Source organism: Cherax quadricarinatus, chromosome 47 (assembly GCF_038502225.1).
Source record: "Cherax quadricarinatus isolate ZL_2023a chromosome 47, ASM3850222v1, whole genome shotgun sequence".
Classification (NCBI taxonomy): domain Eukaryota; kingdom Metazoa; phylum Arthropoda; class Malacostraca; order Decapoda; family Parastacidae; genus Cherax; species Cherax quadricarinatus.
The window spans coordinates 7,230,351-7,248,275 of NC_091338.1; the positions used below are offsets into that span (position 1 = coordinate 7,230,351).

The following is a 17,925-nucleotide window of genomic DNA, read 5'->3' on the forward strand; positions in this document are numbered from 1 at the left end:
AGATCCGGCCAGCAACACAATGCATCAAGTTACAACGAAGATCCGGCCAGCAACACAATGCATCAAGTTACAACAAAGATCCGGCCAGCAACACAATGCATCAAGTTACAACGAAGATCCGGCCAGCAACAATACTGTTCATGAGTGACAATTCCATATTCGCAGTAATACCCCCAAGATATCCAACTCTGACATTTATGATTTCCTGCCATAATTGAATATGAATAGCAAATATCACTAATATATGGTCACGAAATACGACTGACTTGCCACACTGTTCGTGTATCAGCTCACAAATTTGAGGTTATCACTTAACTAATACTAGTCATTTTCTGTACACGAACAGTATTAAATCAGTAGCGAAATGGCTTCCAAACCTGCGGTATAAACTAACCCAGACTATTCATTTTAAAAATACACTTTAACCAAGAAATTTAGAAAACTGAGTTTGTACTAACTTACGAGTTGACTTCTGCGAGAACTGACTTTATTGTATACAAGGTGACAGTTTACCGCAGCAATTACACGGGGTCCACGTGACAGTGTTCATGCTAGACAACTTTTAGATTGTTATCGTAGGACGCTACTAGGTAGTGAAGATTCATCTAGTTCACTATGAAGGATGAACCAAATGGATGTCAACCTTTTTATTAGAAATATTCCTATGCAGGAATATCTGCAAGTTCGACTTCAGGGTAAACAATAAAATATCCACTGACAGCCGACCTGTTACACGTCCAATCACGTCATAATACAAGCTAGAGTGTCACCTCAGGATTCCACTTGAGAGAATACAGGATCTTTAGCTATACTTCATTAACCAAGCCAAGAAAATAATCTACATCAAAGAGCCACCAGACATACTCTTAGAATGATCAATCATATGACTGGTCATACAAAGAGTATCTCTGGAGGCATCACTAATTACTGAAGAAACTACGCCTGCACAGCAGGATTTTTCAGTCAAATATAGACGAACAGAACACTGGAGGCAATAGACTAGAGAACTGGGGACAACTGCTTCTCATTTCACCTCCAGTATTTAAGGTCTGTCTGCATGACTGTACTTTAGGCTTCAGGGAATGACCATGTCAAAACTACCTCCACTGTCTACACTGTTATCTTCGTTTATATTCAACTGAAGCAGCGAGTTGTACAAGGGAAATGCTTCGGCCATAAAGATTTTCAATTATGTTGCATGTTTCTCTTTCATCAACTTGTCGATATTATCAACAATTAGTAATTAAGATCCTTGTATTGCGTTGATGAAGCCCCAGGCAGGGAAACGTCTCCTTAATAAATAGTCTAATACTAAATTTGCTTTACACTACGTTACATTATTCTTTACACTATAAGCTCGCCGTATAAATCCAATTCGTGGCAGAGTCTGGCGTGGGGTCCGCCTCCAGGCAATTTACTTGAGGTCACCCACTCAATTTAAACTTCAGAGAGACAAAGAGAAGAAACTTTGAAACAGTTTCCTTTCTCGGAAATGCCGAAACCCGGCCACCTTCATCCACCATCAACCATCATCAACACAAATGCCACCCTTCAACACCACCACCCACTGCCAGTGTCGCCCATCATTACCCATTGCCACCACACTACCCACTACCAATGCCACCATAATATGCTGATCTTGATTCTCTTTTGTAGTTCCTCGGACGGTGTATCCAAGCGCAGGAAAGGCTGAGGAGCTCATACAGATTTGATGCACAAGACGTACAACATCTTGGTTCCCTTAATGATAGACATCAGCCTGTCTCAGACTGGGAAAAGCTGATGCGCAGGCGAAAAATCTCCATATACTCAGGTGCTGTACAGGTGTCTTAGTCATCAGCTATGTACAACTTATTGCTCGTGTCCTGGGCCCACTGGACCTCACAGCTAAGGACACAATAATGTATGTGATCGCTGAGATCAGTGTAGGGTAAGGAGTCTTATGTAGAATGAACTCATTAGAGCAGCCCTCATCTCAGCATCACTCCGTTCATTTCCTGGGATCCCAGCGAGAGAGAGAGAGAGAGAGAGAGAGAGAGAGAGAGAGAAACACAATAACCATCAGTCTCTGGCAACCAGTATCCAATTCCTAACTTTTTAATTACTAGTGCCACATCAACATTTTTTCTCATTAAGATACGTGGAATTACGCGATCTAATAATGTACTCGCCGCTGTTGCAAATCACACTCTAAATTAAAGCTCATTTGTTTAAATGAATAGGCATGCAGCTCGTATTTTATGATTAAGTAAAGTCTGAATTCTCGCTAACTTTTTTGTCCCCTCGGTTGAAGGTGCATTTAATGTAAACATCTGACAGTCGGCAGAGAAAAGGAAACTACGATGCCATGGCCAAAGTCGCAACAAATAGCTACGGCGGCGAAGATATAACCACTGCAGCAACAGCCACTCAATATATGTCCACCGCAGCAACAAACAACCAGGGTGAAAAATGTATGACTACTGCAGCAGCAAATGTGCCTCCGCTAACAAAAGCCCAGAAAACACAGTCATGTGCACCTCACAACCCAAGACAAACTTCTGTAGCAATGATCCTAGACAGTCTTGTATAACACAAACTGCAGAAAAAATACAAAGTGGATTTCTGTGGACTTGAGGGAAAATAGAAGTACCTAACATAGCTACTAGAGACGCAGTTATTAAATAGGTTGACCGATTGAAGCAAAGTCCTCGGTCCCGACCAACTATTTTCCAAGCTTCTTAAAAATGGATGAAACTTGGCAAATAATTATTTACTTTTTTCATATACATCACTAGAAACTAGTATCTTAACGAAAATGTGGAAAATAGGTTATATGATTCCTACTAAGAACCAGGAGACAGGTCCCTACCATCGAATTACCATCCAATCAGCTGGATGTCCATAATAAATAAATTATTAGCATCGACAGTAGTCGATAAAATTTGACTGTTCTCTGCTGGATTGTTAATTTATTTTGACTCTCAAAGATATGGTACGTTGGAAATTTAATAAAAATAAATATATTAAAGACTAATTCTGCTAATATGCAATTCTTCTCGCTCACCTCCAGGAGTTCAAGAACCGGTTTAGGAACTACTGCACTAAATTAATGCATGAAAACTTGTGACCCGCATTGCCCATTTTCACATGACCCCAGGGGACTGGGGTTACATGATACCTGGGATGCCTTTCACACAGCGACCAAAAGAAAACTAGCTTTGACAGATAAAGTTTTTCTCTGCATATCCTTCAAACACCTTCCAGCCAGCTAGTTTCTGCTCCCCCTTTCCCTTCCACTTTATATTCAACTTTCCATCACGGCCAACTCTTCCCTCCCTGGTCTTCAGAATCTCCCCCTGCCTTATCCCCTTCTGTGTAGAATTCAAAAACAGCTGCTCGCTAACCCCTAGTTTTCTTGCCTCGTATCTCTGGATCTCTTTTTTTTCCCTAAGCCCTACAAGCTACCCTGTCAGAGAATAAAAAAAAATATGGTAAACAATTCCAGCTGAAAAATATGAACTGTTAACAAGACACTCGATTGTAAATAAGACACTCGGTGGTAAATATAGAGGAAACGAGGTTTGATATTATGTTTATGTAGAAGCGTTAAACTCGTAAGGCTCAGAGCATCTGGACAATGGGGATATTGGGAGAAAATATAGTTTGATACAAGAGGATAACATCAGTTCAAGAGGACAAGGAAAAATAGAGCTACATCCACGATCATAAAAAAAATCTGAAAAATATTAAAATCAGATTTTCTAGCATGACCAACAAGAATAAGAGACAACAGTTATAAATCTGGAAAAAAAAACAAGTGTTTCAGCTGAAATGGGCTTAAAACAAGTTAGCATGTGCTGGAAACTTTAACGAGTTATATTACACTTTGGGTGAGGCACCAAGAACATAGCTCAACTCTGGAAACTACAAACACGTTATCCTACACATACAAAAGAAGCATCAACTCAAGTACCTGAGAAGATTCAACGCTCTTTATTCAGAACACGCGAGGAGAGAATACAAGTGACGGTGATGAGGAGAATGAGAAGGGAGGGAGCAACTCTGGGAGACAACAATTTTTTTAAGCAGAATTGCCTACATCAGCAGTGTACTGCTACCTATTCTAGTTTCGTAATGAGAACAAAAGGTAGTCGAGTCTTATTCCATTGCACAAGATGGATTTCACATATCTTGTGATGTAATCTCTCGGCCTGAGCTGGGAGACTTCAGTGGGTCAGTCTGGATATCAAGTAATCTGTTAAGGATTAAACAGCTACGGGAGTGTAAAAGGTTTTGGTCCAGCTGATAAAGTCTTGTTGCTATGTTCTAAACTCACCTCTAAGAGGCCAGAGCGTCAAATTCCTTACTAAATATCAAATTTTCCACATTGCATGCATGTGTTATGTTCTATGACCCACACAGTTCAGAGCTTGTATCGTTTATATTGTAATAATAAACAACAACGAGCCCGAGTTCCTTGGGAATTATCTCTCAGGACGGTCCGTCCCGGGAAGACGACACGACTCCTAGACATCCAGGAAGCAGCCACATCAACGCTCAGAACCACCAGAGTCCTACTCTGAACCTACTTAACACAGATCCGTATCACTAGCCACCCCCATCCCCAATTACCCACCATCTCCCTCCCTTTCCTCATCTCCGAGCCTCAATTCCCACCTCCTCCACACAGCATCCACAGTGTTGTAGATGAATGGTTCAGAGAACCGACACGGTGATAAATTAGACATGTGCAACTCTTGGTTATCTTTGAGGAAACGTTTCGCCACACAGTGGCTTCATCAGTCCATACAAAGGACCATGAACTACCTTGGCAGGAGGCAGGTGTGGAAGAAGTCAAACCTGTACCTAGCTAATCAATAGATGGTGTATGTATCTCTAGTTTAAGTTTTGAGATATAATATGATGGACTTACATTGGGCTGAGTTTTTTAAATCTGGTACAACCAGCAAAAATACCCCAAGGAATCTCATACTTTAAATAAAAATGAAATATCGAATATGTTTCTGAAATCACACACACACATTATATATATATATATATATATATATATATATATATATATATATATATATATATATATATATATATATATATATTCTCTCTTTATAATGTTATAAGAATGTAAGAGAATTGGTTTAAGGTCAAGTTTGACTACAGAAAATCGGTTAACCTGGAATTAGTGAGAACTTATCAAGGGGCACCACCATCTGGCGGTGGGAAGAGATCAGGTTCAGTCCAAGTAAAGGTTAGATAATTCCACTTCTGTGGATCAAGAAACCTTCACCAGCATCAACACTAACTCAAAATGCAAAGACTTCTATTGATATTAACACAGACTGATATTAATACAGATATTAATACAGACTGATATTTTTACAGTAAGAATAGGAGGAAAAACAAAATATTAGTCGATGACTGAATATATAATGGATGGAAATCATACAGAGGGAGAAGCATGGAAATGAAGTATAAGGGAAGGAAGATAAATAACCAGGACGTAAGAAACTTTGAAAATGACATAGAACCAAAAGTTAAACTATTCTGTAATCTCAGGTGGAAATTTCGGTAAATGGTCTGGTGATCAGACTGAAGAAGGGAGGAGCTCAAAGAGAATGATAGGGAACTTTACGAACAGATCACAGAGATTCAAAGAGGAAGCCTCAATCGAGTCAGGTCAGATACCAGAAACATGAGACCTTGATACGCTATGCTGAAAGAAACGGAATATACAGAAGTAATGCCGACGGTGTGGGTATCAAGGTGTAATATGCAGAACAAATTTTAGCCAATAAAGTTCTACCCTGAACTAAACGTAGTCGAAATAAAAGCTAGTTCTGAATAGTGTCTATTCCCAAAGCTGGAAAATGTACATGGGTTGCATATTGTCCGAAGTGTCAATAAAACATTAACCATTGTGAGCACTTCAAAGCAATTTAATTATTGCATCTGGAACGGAGGAGTGATACCTGATATACCTACGGAAGATACTTAAGGGAATTGTCCCTAACCTGCACACTGCAGAAGCAACTTACTGGAGTGAAAGATATGGCAGAAAGTGTGGAACATACCCACTGAAGAGCAAAACAATTGGAAAATATCGTCAATATCTATGGTTCATTACTCTTCAATCTACTGCCAGTAGAAACCAATGATACTGCTTCGTTAGTCAAGCAGTCATAAGGAAAGCCTGGCCGTAGGTCGAGCCGCTGGTTGCAAGTATCGTAAAGGAAGTAGCTGAAACAAGTAATTGAGACAAAAGGGGGTAAAAATGCTCTTGTAAGAACCGGCAACAGCAAAGACAATGGGACCAGAAATCATCTCAGTCTCCGCATTAATTAAACGTATATACTGATGCACTAAGCAAAACTATGAATGCAGTTAGTCACTGGAGAGAAAAAAGACAAGAATTTATTGGACAATGCTTCGCCGAGGCAAGACCACAAAGTCTCTACCACATCCGATGAACATCCCCATGACACGACCACATACAACGAACATCCCCCAAGACCCGAAAACATACAACAGACATCCCCAAGACACGAACGACTACATACAACGAACATCCCAAAACACGACCACATACAACAAACATCCCCAGGACATTATCACATACAACGAACATCCCGAAGAAACGACGACTACCTTCGAGAAGGAAAAAAACTAGCGGGGAATAAACTATAATGCCCGCGAATGTCATTATGTAAATAAGTGGCGGCTTTCATCCCCGGGCCACGAGCCAGATGATACTCCCATTATTACCTCGAAATGGAGAAGCCACTATCTCGCCCCATTATTGGTGGTGGTAGTGGTGGTGGGTTGTGGTAGTGGTGGTAGTGGTGGTGGTAGTGAGTGGTAGTGGTGGTAGTAGTGAGTGGTAGTGGTGGTGGTAGTGAGTGGTAGTGGTGGTGGTAGTAGTGAGTGGTAGTGGTGATAGTGGTGGTGGTAGTAGTGAGTGGTAGTGGTGATAGTGGTGGTAGTAGTGAGTGGTAGTGGTGGTGGTAGTGAGTGGTATTGGTGGTGGTAGTAGTGGGTGGTAGTGTAGTAGTGGGTGGTAGTGGTAGTAGTGGTGGGTGGTAGTGGTAGTAGTGGTGGGTGGTAGTGGTAGTGGGTGGTGGTAGTGGGTGGTAGTGGTAGTAGTGGGTGGTAGTGGGTGGTAGTTTTAGTAGTGGGTGGTAGTAGTGGGTGGTAGTGGGTGGTAGTGGGTGGTAGTGGGTGGTAGTGGTGGTAGTGGGTGGTAGTGGTGGTAGTGGGTGGTAGTGGTGGTAATGGGTGGTAGTGGTGGTAGTGGGTGGTAGTGGTAGTAGTGGGTGGTAGTGGTGGTAGTGGGTGGTAGTGGTAGTAGTGGGTGGTAGTGGTAGTAGTGGGTGGTAGTGGGTGGTAGTGGTGGTAGTAGTGGGTGGTAGTGGTAGTAGTGGGTGGTAGTAGTGGGTGGTAGTAGTAGTAGTGGGTGGTAGTGGTAGTGGGTGGTAGTGGTAGTAGTGGTGGTAGTGGTAGTGGGTGGTAGTGGTGGTAGTAGTGGGTGGTAGTGGTAGTGGGTGGTAGTGGTAGTAGTGGGTGGTAGTGGTAGTAGTGGGTGGTAGTAGTGGGTGGTAGTGGTAGTAGTAGTGGTGGTAGTGGTAGTGGGTGGTAGTGGTGGTAGTAGTGGGTGGTAGTGGTAGTAGTAGTGGGTGGTAGTGGTAGTAGTAGTGGGTGGTAGTGGTAGTGGGTGGTAGTGGTAGTAGTAGTGGGTGGTAGTGGGTGGTAGTGGTAGTGGGTGGTAGTGGTAGTGGGTGGTAGTGGTAGTAGTAGTGGGTTTTGGTAGCGGTGGGTAGTAGTGGTTGTAGTGGTGGTTGGGGTGGTGCTAGTGATGGTGCTGCTGCTGGGGCCGGTAGTGCTGCTGAAACTAGTGGTGCTGCCGGTGGTTATTATGCAGCACTTGCAACACAAATAATGTTAACAATTATTTCTTCGCTGCAATCACCATCAATTTTCATCATAATTTGAAACAATCAGCACAAATTCGTCGCTATCGTGACTAATTTACTCTCGCATTACAGATATCATAATCATCTATAATTGAAGCTATTCTAAATCTATTAGCCGTAGTCCGAATTATGTCCAAAGTTGCAGGCTGTAATTTGTAGCAAATTAAAAAAAAAAAAAATCTCCCCGCTACTGAAGTTGAAAATTAGTCAGTTAGAATCCTAGTCAGGCGCCGAGGACTCTCGGACCTGGCAATTAAGACAAGACAGCCTTAGAAAAGCACTAACGTTAATACCACCAGGACTCGCTAAATAAACACGAATGCACTCAAATCACCGAACTGGCGGGGTTTAACACCATGGCAAGCGAGTCCTAACGCACTGACTTGCCAGTTTTAGGTCTAACTTGCCATGGTTCAAATCCCCACCCGTTCCGCGATTTATTTCCAATATCACGTTAACGTGGCAAAGCGCCGGAGAAGGAGACAACAAACCCCGAAACCACGGTAATGTAACCCAGATTCGGAAAATGCTACGGAATAGAAAATAAACATCCAGGAAGGAACTACATACAGCGGTAGCAGTGATCTAACCGTATTCAGTACTGGAAGCTCTTACACCCATCACTGCCGACACGAAAACTGCAACACAGCTGCAACACTGTGCATGGAGTATTCGGAAGAATATTTAACCAAGAAATAGTAAGCTACGATCTGCATATTAAATATTCTTCTTCTCCTTCGTACTATTATTGTTATAATTATTGTTGCTGTTGTTACTATTTTATTTATTGTTGTTGTTACTATTAACAAGAAAACTGTAAACCCGTAGAGGTGTCACAGCGGCTGCGAAATGGAAGGTTATCAAGTTACCAAGCTCTTTTAAAGCTTCATAAAGCTATAACAGGCAAAATCGGTGGCCCCATTAAAGCTTGAGTGTTTTTCTTCAGCATTATCAGTTGCAAGCTTGTCTACTCGCACCTTTTAAAAATTATTCTACAAACATTTTTTTTTTAATTTAAAAATCGTGATACACATCTTTATACTCAGAAAAAGTGGGGCTCTAAACTCGTATGGGTTATGGAACTATATTGGATAGAGGAGGGGAGGGGAGAGAAAAGCCATATGTCATCTCTAGAGGGGGAGGGAGATATAAAGGGAGGGTGATTGGGGGGAGGGACAAGACGTGATGTATAATGTCGATAATTCTTCCGTCATGTCAGCAGTCTACACTTCTCAAGTGTGATTTACTAGCACCCCGCCTCTTCTTCGGTTATTTCCGCTCTCGCCTCTAATAATTCACTGCCTTTTATTAAGAAAAAATAAAGAGGAATCACTCTTCGCTTTATTTTTTCCGGGATACTACTCGCTCCCTAGCTTGCTCGCTGACCCGTGTCCTTTGCCGTGTTTCTTTTTAGGTCACTATTATATCTCTCTATATATCTCTCTCTATATATATATATGTACATATATCTATATATATCCATTTTTTTTTTTTTTTTTTTTTTTTTTTTTTTTTTTTTTTTTTTTTTACACAGGGTTTGACAAGGTTAAGGATCCCTAGCTTTATTGACAGCTATCTATCTATCTATATCTCTCTCTATCTATCTCTATCTATCTACCTCTATCTATCTACCTCTATCTATCTATATCTATCTCTATCTATCTATATCTCTATCTATATCTCTATCTATCTATATCTCTATCTATATCTCTATCTATCTATATCTCTATCTATCTATATCTCTATCTATCTATATCTCTATCTATCTATATCTCTATCTATCTCTATCTATCTATCTCTATCTATCTATCTATCTATCTCTATCTCTATCTATCTCTATCTATCTCTATCTATCTCTATCTATCTCTATCTATCTCTATCTATCTCTATCTATCTCTATCTATCTCTATCTATCTCTATCTATCTCTATCTATCTCTATCTATCTCTATCTATCTCTATCTATCTCTATCTATCTCTCTATCTATCTCTCTATCTATCTCTCTATCTATCTCTCTATCTATCTCTCTATCTATCTCTCTATCTATCTCTCTATCTATCTCTCTATCTATCTCTCTATCTATCTCTCTATCTATCTCTCTATCTATCTCTCTATCTATCTCTCTATCTATCTCTCTATCTATCTCTCTATCTATCTCTCTATCTATCTCTCTATCTATCTCTCTATCTCTCTATCTCTCTATCTATCTCTCTATCTATCTCTCTATCTATCTCTCTATCTATCTCTCTATCTATCTCTCTATCTATCTCTCTATCTATCTCTCTATCTATCTCTCTATCTATCTCTCTATATCTCTATCTGTCTATCTCTCTATATATCTCTCTATATATCTCTATATATATCTATCTCTATATATCTCTATATATATCTATCTCTATATATCTATCTATATATCTATCTATATAACTATCTCTATCTCTATATATCTCTATCTCTCTCTGTGTCTACCCCACCCCGCAATCAGTTTCTACCCCCACCCCATCAGTCATTTTCTACCCCCACCCCACAGTCACTCTCTAACCCCACCCCACAGTCAGTCTCCACCCCCACCCCCACAGTCAGTCTCCACCCTCTCAATATCCACAATGTCTACCTCGTCTATCTCTTCCCTCTCAATTTCCATTCCTAAAACATACGAGAATTTATCGTTTACCAGATATTTTACGGCTAGGATTCCATTTTTTTTATTGCTGTCACGGCAATATGTCATGGCTATTATTTTCTATCAGGTTCTCACATTTTTAACAAGAAAATAATTTCCTTTCCTATCGGTGATTTTTTTTTTCCACTGTCCTGAATATGCTATTTCGCCTAGTTTCTCACAAGACGTAATTTAAGATAATTCATGTAACGTTCCTCTCCTTGAAGAAATCTTTGTCTCACAATATATAATGCCGAATAGGTAAAACTTGCGATTTCGGTTTAAGTAGCAACGCTCTTCTTGCTGAATAAGGCAAGCGAAAAAGTGTGTATCCAATAATTTCGCAAAAATCATTTTGAACCTAACACAAAAATATATATTTCATTGTGTTGGTTTATTATTAAATTACTGCAAACTGATCTAAAAAATATATTTAGTTGGATTAGCCTAAATTAAATAGCACTTATTGTAATAAGATTAGTCAAGTTTTCTAAGGTTCTTTTGGTACAAAATTATTGATTACATTAACAAAAAAATATATATCTAAACGTATAAGAGAAAATTTTAGAAAGGACTAACGAATTTTACCTGTTCAGCACATGTATATATATAAACTGAGAAAATTCTTTCAAAAAGAAGTTCCGGTCCAGTGTATCTGATATTAAGCATTTTTATTGTTAAGGTACTTTTCCTACTCATCCTAAATTCTTCCTAATCACCCTCCCCAAATTTTTTTTTATTTTTATTGCCATTTTATTTAATATACTCAGAAGGAAGCACTGAACTCGTGTGTGTGTGTGTGTGTGTGTGTGTGTGTGTGTGTGTGTGTGTGTGTGTGTGTGTGTGTGTGTGTGTGTGTGTCAGCTCACAGAATGATGCAGACTCGATCCATCGTGCGCTAATCCCTTCCTCTTTTTTACCTTCAATAACTGCCGAAAAACTCCTGAACTTTATTTAAGTCACAACTTTTTAAAACTCGAGATGAAATGTCCTTATGGCTCTCCGAACTACAGAGTGCCAGTGCCGCAGGAGCCGTAAAATCTTTGATGACAAATCACTAACAGCGGTGCCAACCCAAGCTGTGCCACTTAATTGCTTAAAACCGTGTCTAATTGCTCCTGTAATTAACTATATGTAACCCTTTCTCAACCGTTACTGCTCCGAAAATTTCACTAATAAATCACAAGGATTAGGGTAAATAAGATAGTTTGATGAAACTGGGGAAAATCTTTGATTCCCATCGACAACTATATGAGTCAATTTAAATTATTTCATTATGTCAATTTAACACACACAAATTATACATGTCAGTTTCAATCTATATACGTATATACGTCAATTAATATTACATATTTGTTATATATATATATATATATATATATATATATATATATATATATATATATATATATATATATATATATATACACGTCGTGCCGAATAAGTAAAACTTGCGATTTTTGCTTAAATAGTAACGCACCTCTTGCTAAGCAGCTAAGAAATAATGAGAATCTTTCGACCTGTCTAGTGACTCTCAGCGCCTGATGAGGATTTTAGTTAAGTCGAAAATATTCACGTCATTTCCGTACAGTATGTAGAATGTGTTACCTGAAGGTATTGCCCACACTGCCAATGATTTACTCTAAAGGTTAGTTGAGAATTATTCCAGCAACGTTATCCTAAATGTTATTTATTAAAAATAAGTGTCGGTTCTCTACATAACGTCTTTCGCGGAAACTATCATTTTATTCCTTCTCCCCATTTTCCCGTCCGTAGGGACACTCCTTCACAGGTCGTGGGATGGGCGTTCCAGGGACACTTCAACAACTATCTGACATCACAATGGCGATGGAGAACCGTAATGCAATTCATAGCGGTGAACGATGCTCTAAATTATGATTTACTGACTCCGGGGCACCACACATCGAGCTGCCTCGGTCGCTGCACCAAACGATTTACCATTCTCTAGAAGCCAGGATTAATATATTCGTAAGGATGCGTTAAATCCCTAAGGGTCATATGGAGTCTGGAGAATAGGAGGTAACCGGGTTTTATCCAAGGAAGGAGAGGGGCATCTCCGGTTCCTGGAATCTAGATCCCTTTTATAAGCACGAAGATATTCTTCATTTTTTCAGGGCGTCGAGATGCCAGGAACTCTGAATATTTTATCAAGCTAGTTCAGGATCTCAGTATCTTTGATTTTGCTCTTCGTATGTAGTCCTCGCAAACATTCGATTCGCCATTGTACGATCTCGTGTACAATGGTGCGTAAACGTTTGTGCGCGTTCGTGCTTATATACAGTGGTGCGGACATGTTAGAGTATACGTGGTTATGTGCTTGCGTTTACTGTGTTTGAAATCTAGTGCACAAGCTTCAAGACATGGTGAACAGGGACCAGGAGACCAGCCATCCGGTGAACGTGTCAACACGCTAAAGTGCTTAAGACTTAAGAAATCGTAATGACACGATTGCAAATAAACCATACCCCCGGCCGGGATTGAACCCGCGGTCATAGAGTCTCAAAACTCCAGCCCGTCGCGTTAGCCACTAGACCAGCTAGCCACAATAAGATTCATCCAACTAGGTATATTTCTACACCATAGAAATATACACCTATGGTGTAGAAATATACCTAGTTGGATGAATCTTATTGTGGCTAGCTGGTCTAGTGGCTAACGCGACGGGCTGGAGTTTTGAGACTATGACCGCGGGTTCAATCCCGGCCGGGGGTATGGTTTGGTTTGCTAGGAACTATCTTGATTTCAAAAAATGTAACTTGGTGTCCCCTCAAGGGAGGTTCCTTGATGCTGGGGAAGGGCTCTTCATCTACGGAATCGTATCTGTGCTCCAGTTCCCTGAATTAAGCCTGAATACCTTTCATTTCCCCCCCCCCATAGGCGCTGCATAATCCTACGGGTTTAGCGCTTCCCCAGTATTATAATACATTACTTGGTGTATGAAGATACAAAGAGGCCACAGCTGTAGTAAAACTAAGAGAGGATACGATTTAGCAGAACAATGTAAAAAGAATGAAAAAATAAATAAATAATGACATGACACCTCTACAAATCGATAACTTTAAACAATGCAACTCTGGCATTTTTTCTTAGTTTTCAAACATTTGGATGGTCATATTACATTACATTACAATTATACTAGTAAATCACATAACGTGTGATTCTTGAACCCATGGCAATCTCCAGGCGCTCGAGTGCCACCAGTTCAGTGATTTATTTATAATTTTGTTAATACGTAATCATGAGTCACAATTCGATTTGAGAACTGGAGTCTAACTGTAACTGTAGTACAGTGTCAATAGCTAAATATATATAAAACAAATAGAAAATTCGCAGTCACCAAAATATTCATTCCATTAGGAAGATAAATGAATTACCTAGACTGGAGACACTGAAAAGGCTTCTAAGTTCAGATTTTAATGTCGCCGCCGCTTTTATTATCCACAATTTCCACCCGAAAAAAAAAAAAATCTGAGGATGGCTTGGAATGGGAGATAGAGGCAGGTGGGAGTGGTGGGGGACCATGAAAGAGCAAAAGGTTCGCGTAGACGAATCCAACTCCGATATCCGTTGGGAAATCGATGTATAAGCAATATTGTTGGTCAGCGAAAAGAAAAAAAACATTGTAATTTTTCACACCTAGAAATCGAAAAGCGATGATCCCAAGTTGAGAAGGTGTATATAAAGTGTCATAATGTGACAAAAAAAAAAAAAAAGTTTTGTGAAAACTGGATATCACAACACTCTCCAGAGAAAAGGGGAAAAAGATGTCACTGTATAGATATGTGAGAGAACTCGGGGGGGGGGGGGGGATCGGGGTGAGAGGAAAGCAAATAAACTTTCAGTATTCTGTGTATATAAATAAGGCCATTTCTAATTTTTCTGTGAAAATGAGTGTGTTAGATATGAATACACATCTAACACTGGTCATACACTATGTATTGCCTAGGAACACCAGTGTTGTGACAACAGTAGTCGTCTTGCTAGTTTACTCGTCAGGGAGAAAATCAATTGATACGCTTCTTCGTCATAAAGTGACTCGTTCAGTAGTGCTGGTTCTATAACTGGGAGCGAGAAAACATGATGAACTTTAAAGACACATGAAGGTAGGGGCGGCCGATGACACTTCGGAGGCCACGATAAAAGCTACAACTGCTGCATCCTTAATCTCTGGGAGAGGATACACCTTTCCCTTACCCCAAAGAGATGGTGCACCCTTCATTTATCTCGAGGAGATAGTATAGCTATTCTTCCCTTACTGAAAATGAATGGCGTGTGCCCTTCCCTTCTCCATATACAGTGTTACAAAACTGAAAAATAAAAATCACAGTTCCGTGGCTGGAACAATTCACAACCTGCAAATTAGAAAAGAACCGAGCTGCGTGTCAGCCCGAAACGCTTTCAGCCTGAAATACTTGCAACTTGATAAACTTCCCGAACGGCCCACAACGACGTCCACTTTTAATTTCCAATTTCTTTGTTACTTGAGAGTTGCTGTACAGCGTCCCTGGAGAGAGTGGAAATATCCAGGCTCCTAGCTACTCCACTACTATATACGATGCGATAATACACTAGCCATTATTAAAAGTCAACAATAGCCAGATTAAACACACTGGAAGCAATAATGGTCATGCTCTCATAAAAGAAAAGAAAATGTTGCACTGCAATATTCACTTAATAACATGACTTTCGTTGTTCCTTGTAACAATGGCCAAAAATAATATATTGGACAAGACGCTGCTTCCAATACACAAAAGCTAAGTATACACTTCACAATTTTTTTTGCGACTGGAAGGGGCAGCGCGAGCCACAATAACCCAGCCTCACTTGAGAGACAAGACCTGTCCAAAAGAATGGCACAATCTCTATGTTCAGAGATAATCTATAGTAAGACTGTCGTCCTCTCTAGAGCGAGTAGTAATAGGTGTGATTAAAGTACCACTTTGACCGCTGTCTAGAGCGAAACGTAGTCTTTAACATACATGTTTCTTCTGCACAGTGTATTGTTCAGCAAATTCCACCAACTAGGTGGGCGACTGAGCGCTCGGCTCACATCTGCGAGGTGAGGCCTGACCCGTGGCAAAGTCTCCTTAAACGTACTGTCCCTGCTCACTCAGCAGTAAATAGGCACCTAGGAGCTTAGTTTTCTGTCGAGGGTCGCATCCTGAGTTAGAGGGCCAAAGGACGCCAGTTTAAATACGTCACACTGACCGGTTAAAAACCCTCCAGTAATAATATTTCGAATAGTCTTCTTAACCCACATCCTTAAACATCCGTTGTTCAACTCGCATCGCCCTGGCACCTCTTAGATGTCATTAAATGGCAATATGAGGCCGTAATTATCCCGTTTTTAAAATAACAAGATTGAGACAGGAAATGGGTTGAATGTTGATTGATCGGTACATTGATTCATACACACACACACACACACACACACACACACACACACACACACACACAGTGTAGTGGGCCATAAGCGCCAGGCTCCGGGAATCTTAGTGCTTTTAGGGCGTGTTTTAGCAGCTAGAAGCAACCAGTGTTAGTGAGAACGTCAGTGAACAACCCTACAAGTGATAACCAATGTATTAGCAAAAATAAATAAAGTAAAGGCGAGAGAAAGCCTGAAATTATACAACAAAATTTCAAAGTGCCAGTTCATTGAGGCCTAGTTGGCACTTGTTGCCACACTGTTGCAAATATACAAAGTACAAAGCGAGTGACTAAAGAGAAAATATCAAATAGAATTAAGAGAGGTTGGCTAACGAGAAACTGATGTAGCACACAGCCAACGTGAACAAGCTAGCCAGAAAGGGGATATATATATATATATATATATATATATATATATATATATATATATATATATATATATATATACATACATACACATACATAAATATATATAAGCAGAGGTGGTGGCAGCAGTAGGCCTGAGGAAGTAGGCCGCCATAACAGGTTGGGTGTCATCACAAATAAGAAGTGTACTTACCAAAAGTGAAGTGTAAATTATAAAAGTAGCAGTATACAAGTGATAAGTGTGGTAAATGAGGACTCAAAAGGGCAACGAGAAAAGAATAGCTGAAGAAGTCAGAGGTGGAAGGGCGAGGTGCACGAGTCATCGTACAGCGAGCATCGTACATCAGGCATCTGGATGGACGTCCCCTCTGAGGAGTAACGTTCAAATCACCTGTTTGTGGTTGGCGGGAGGTTTTTGAGTGGTGGAGCCGGCCCTACGGTCACTGGTAGCTCGCTATCTAAACCCTGCTCCAGAGCGATTATCATACACACAACACCTAGCAGTAGTAGGAAGATAAAATTTGTAGGAGCAAGGAATAGGCAAGAGGATTAAGTCTGGGCTAATGGGACTACAGCCCTGACAACAGTTTCGAGAGATAATGTTTTAGGACACAAAGACAGTACAATCTGAGAAGCAAGTATTGGGTACACATGTAGTAAAAGGTAGTACATAACTGGGTGAAAGAAAGACTCATTAACACACGCTAGTATTATAATTATTAGAATTACTCTCAGTGTTAATGGTATCTTATTAGTATTACGGATACATAGAGGTGAATTGTATTTCTGGGACATAAACAACTGACGTGCTCACACACACACACGCATGCACACACATACACTCGGGGCCAGGAGCTGAGTCTCGACCCCTGAAACCACAACTAGGTGAGTACACACACCCACTCATTGGCCTGACGACACTGGAGGCCAGGAGGGTCAGGGGAGACATGATAACGACATATAAAATACTGCGCGGAATAGACGAGGTGGACAAAGACGGGATGTTCCAGAGATGGGACACAGACACAAGAGGTCACAATTGGAAGTTGAAGACTCAGATGAATCAAAGGGATGCTAGGAAGTATTTCTTCAGTCATAGAGTAGTCAGGCCATGGAATAGCCTAGAAAGTGATGTGGTGGAGGCAGGAACCATACATAGTTTTAAGGCGAGGTATGATAGAGCTCATGGGACAGGGAGAGAGAGGACCTAGTAGCAATCAGCGAAGAGGCGGGGCCAGGAGCTGTGACTCGACCCCTGCAACCACAAATAGGTGAGTACACACACACACACACACACACACACACACACACACACACACGCACAACACACTCACGCGCGCACACACACACACACACACACACACACACACACACACACACACACACACACACACACACACAGACACACAGACACACACACAGACACACACACAGACACACACACAGACACACACACAGACACAAACACAGACACACACAGACA

General features: G+C 40.6%; 1 protein-coding gene across 1 annotated transcript in view; it reads right to left on the reverse strand.

The window, feature by feature from the left end:
- The window catches only part of LOC128696528 (F-box only protein 21-like), a 444,502-nt gene that overhangs the window by 399,367 nt on the left and 27,210 nt on the right, over nt 1-17,925 (reverse strand). The window lies entirely within an intron of this gene.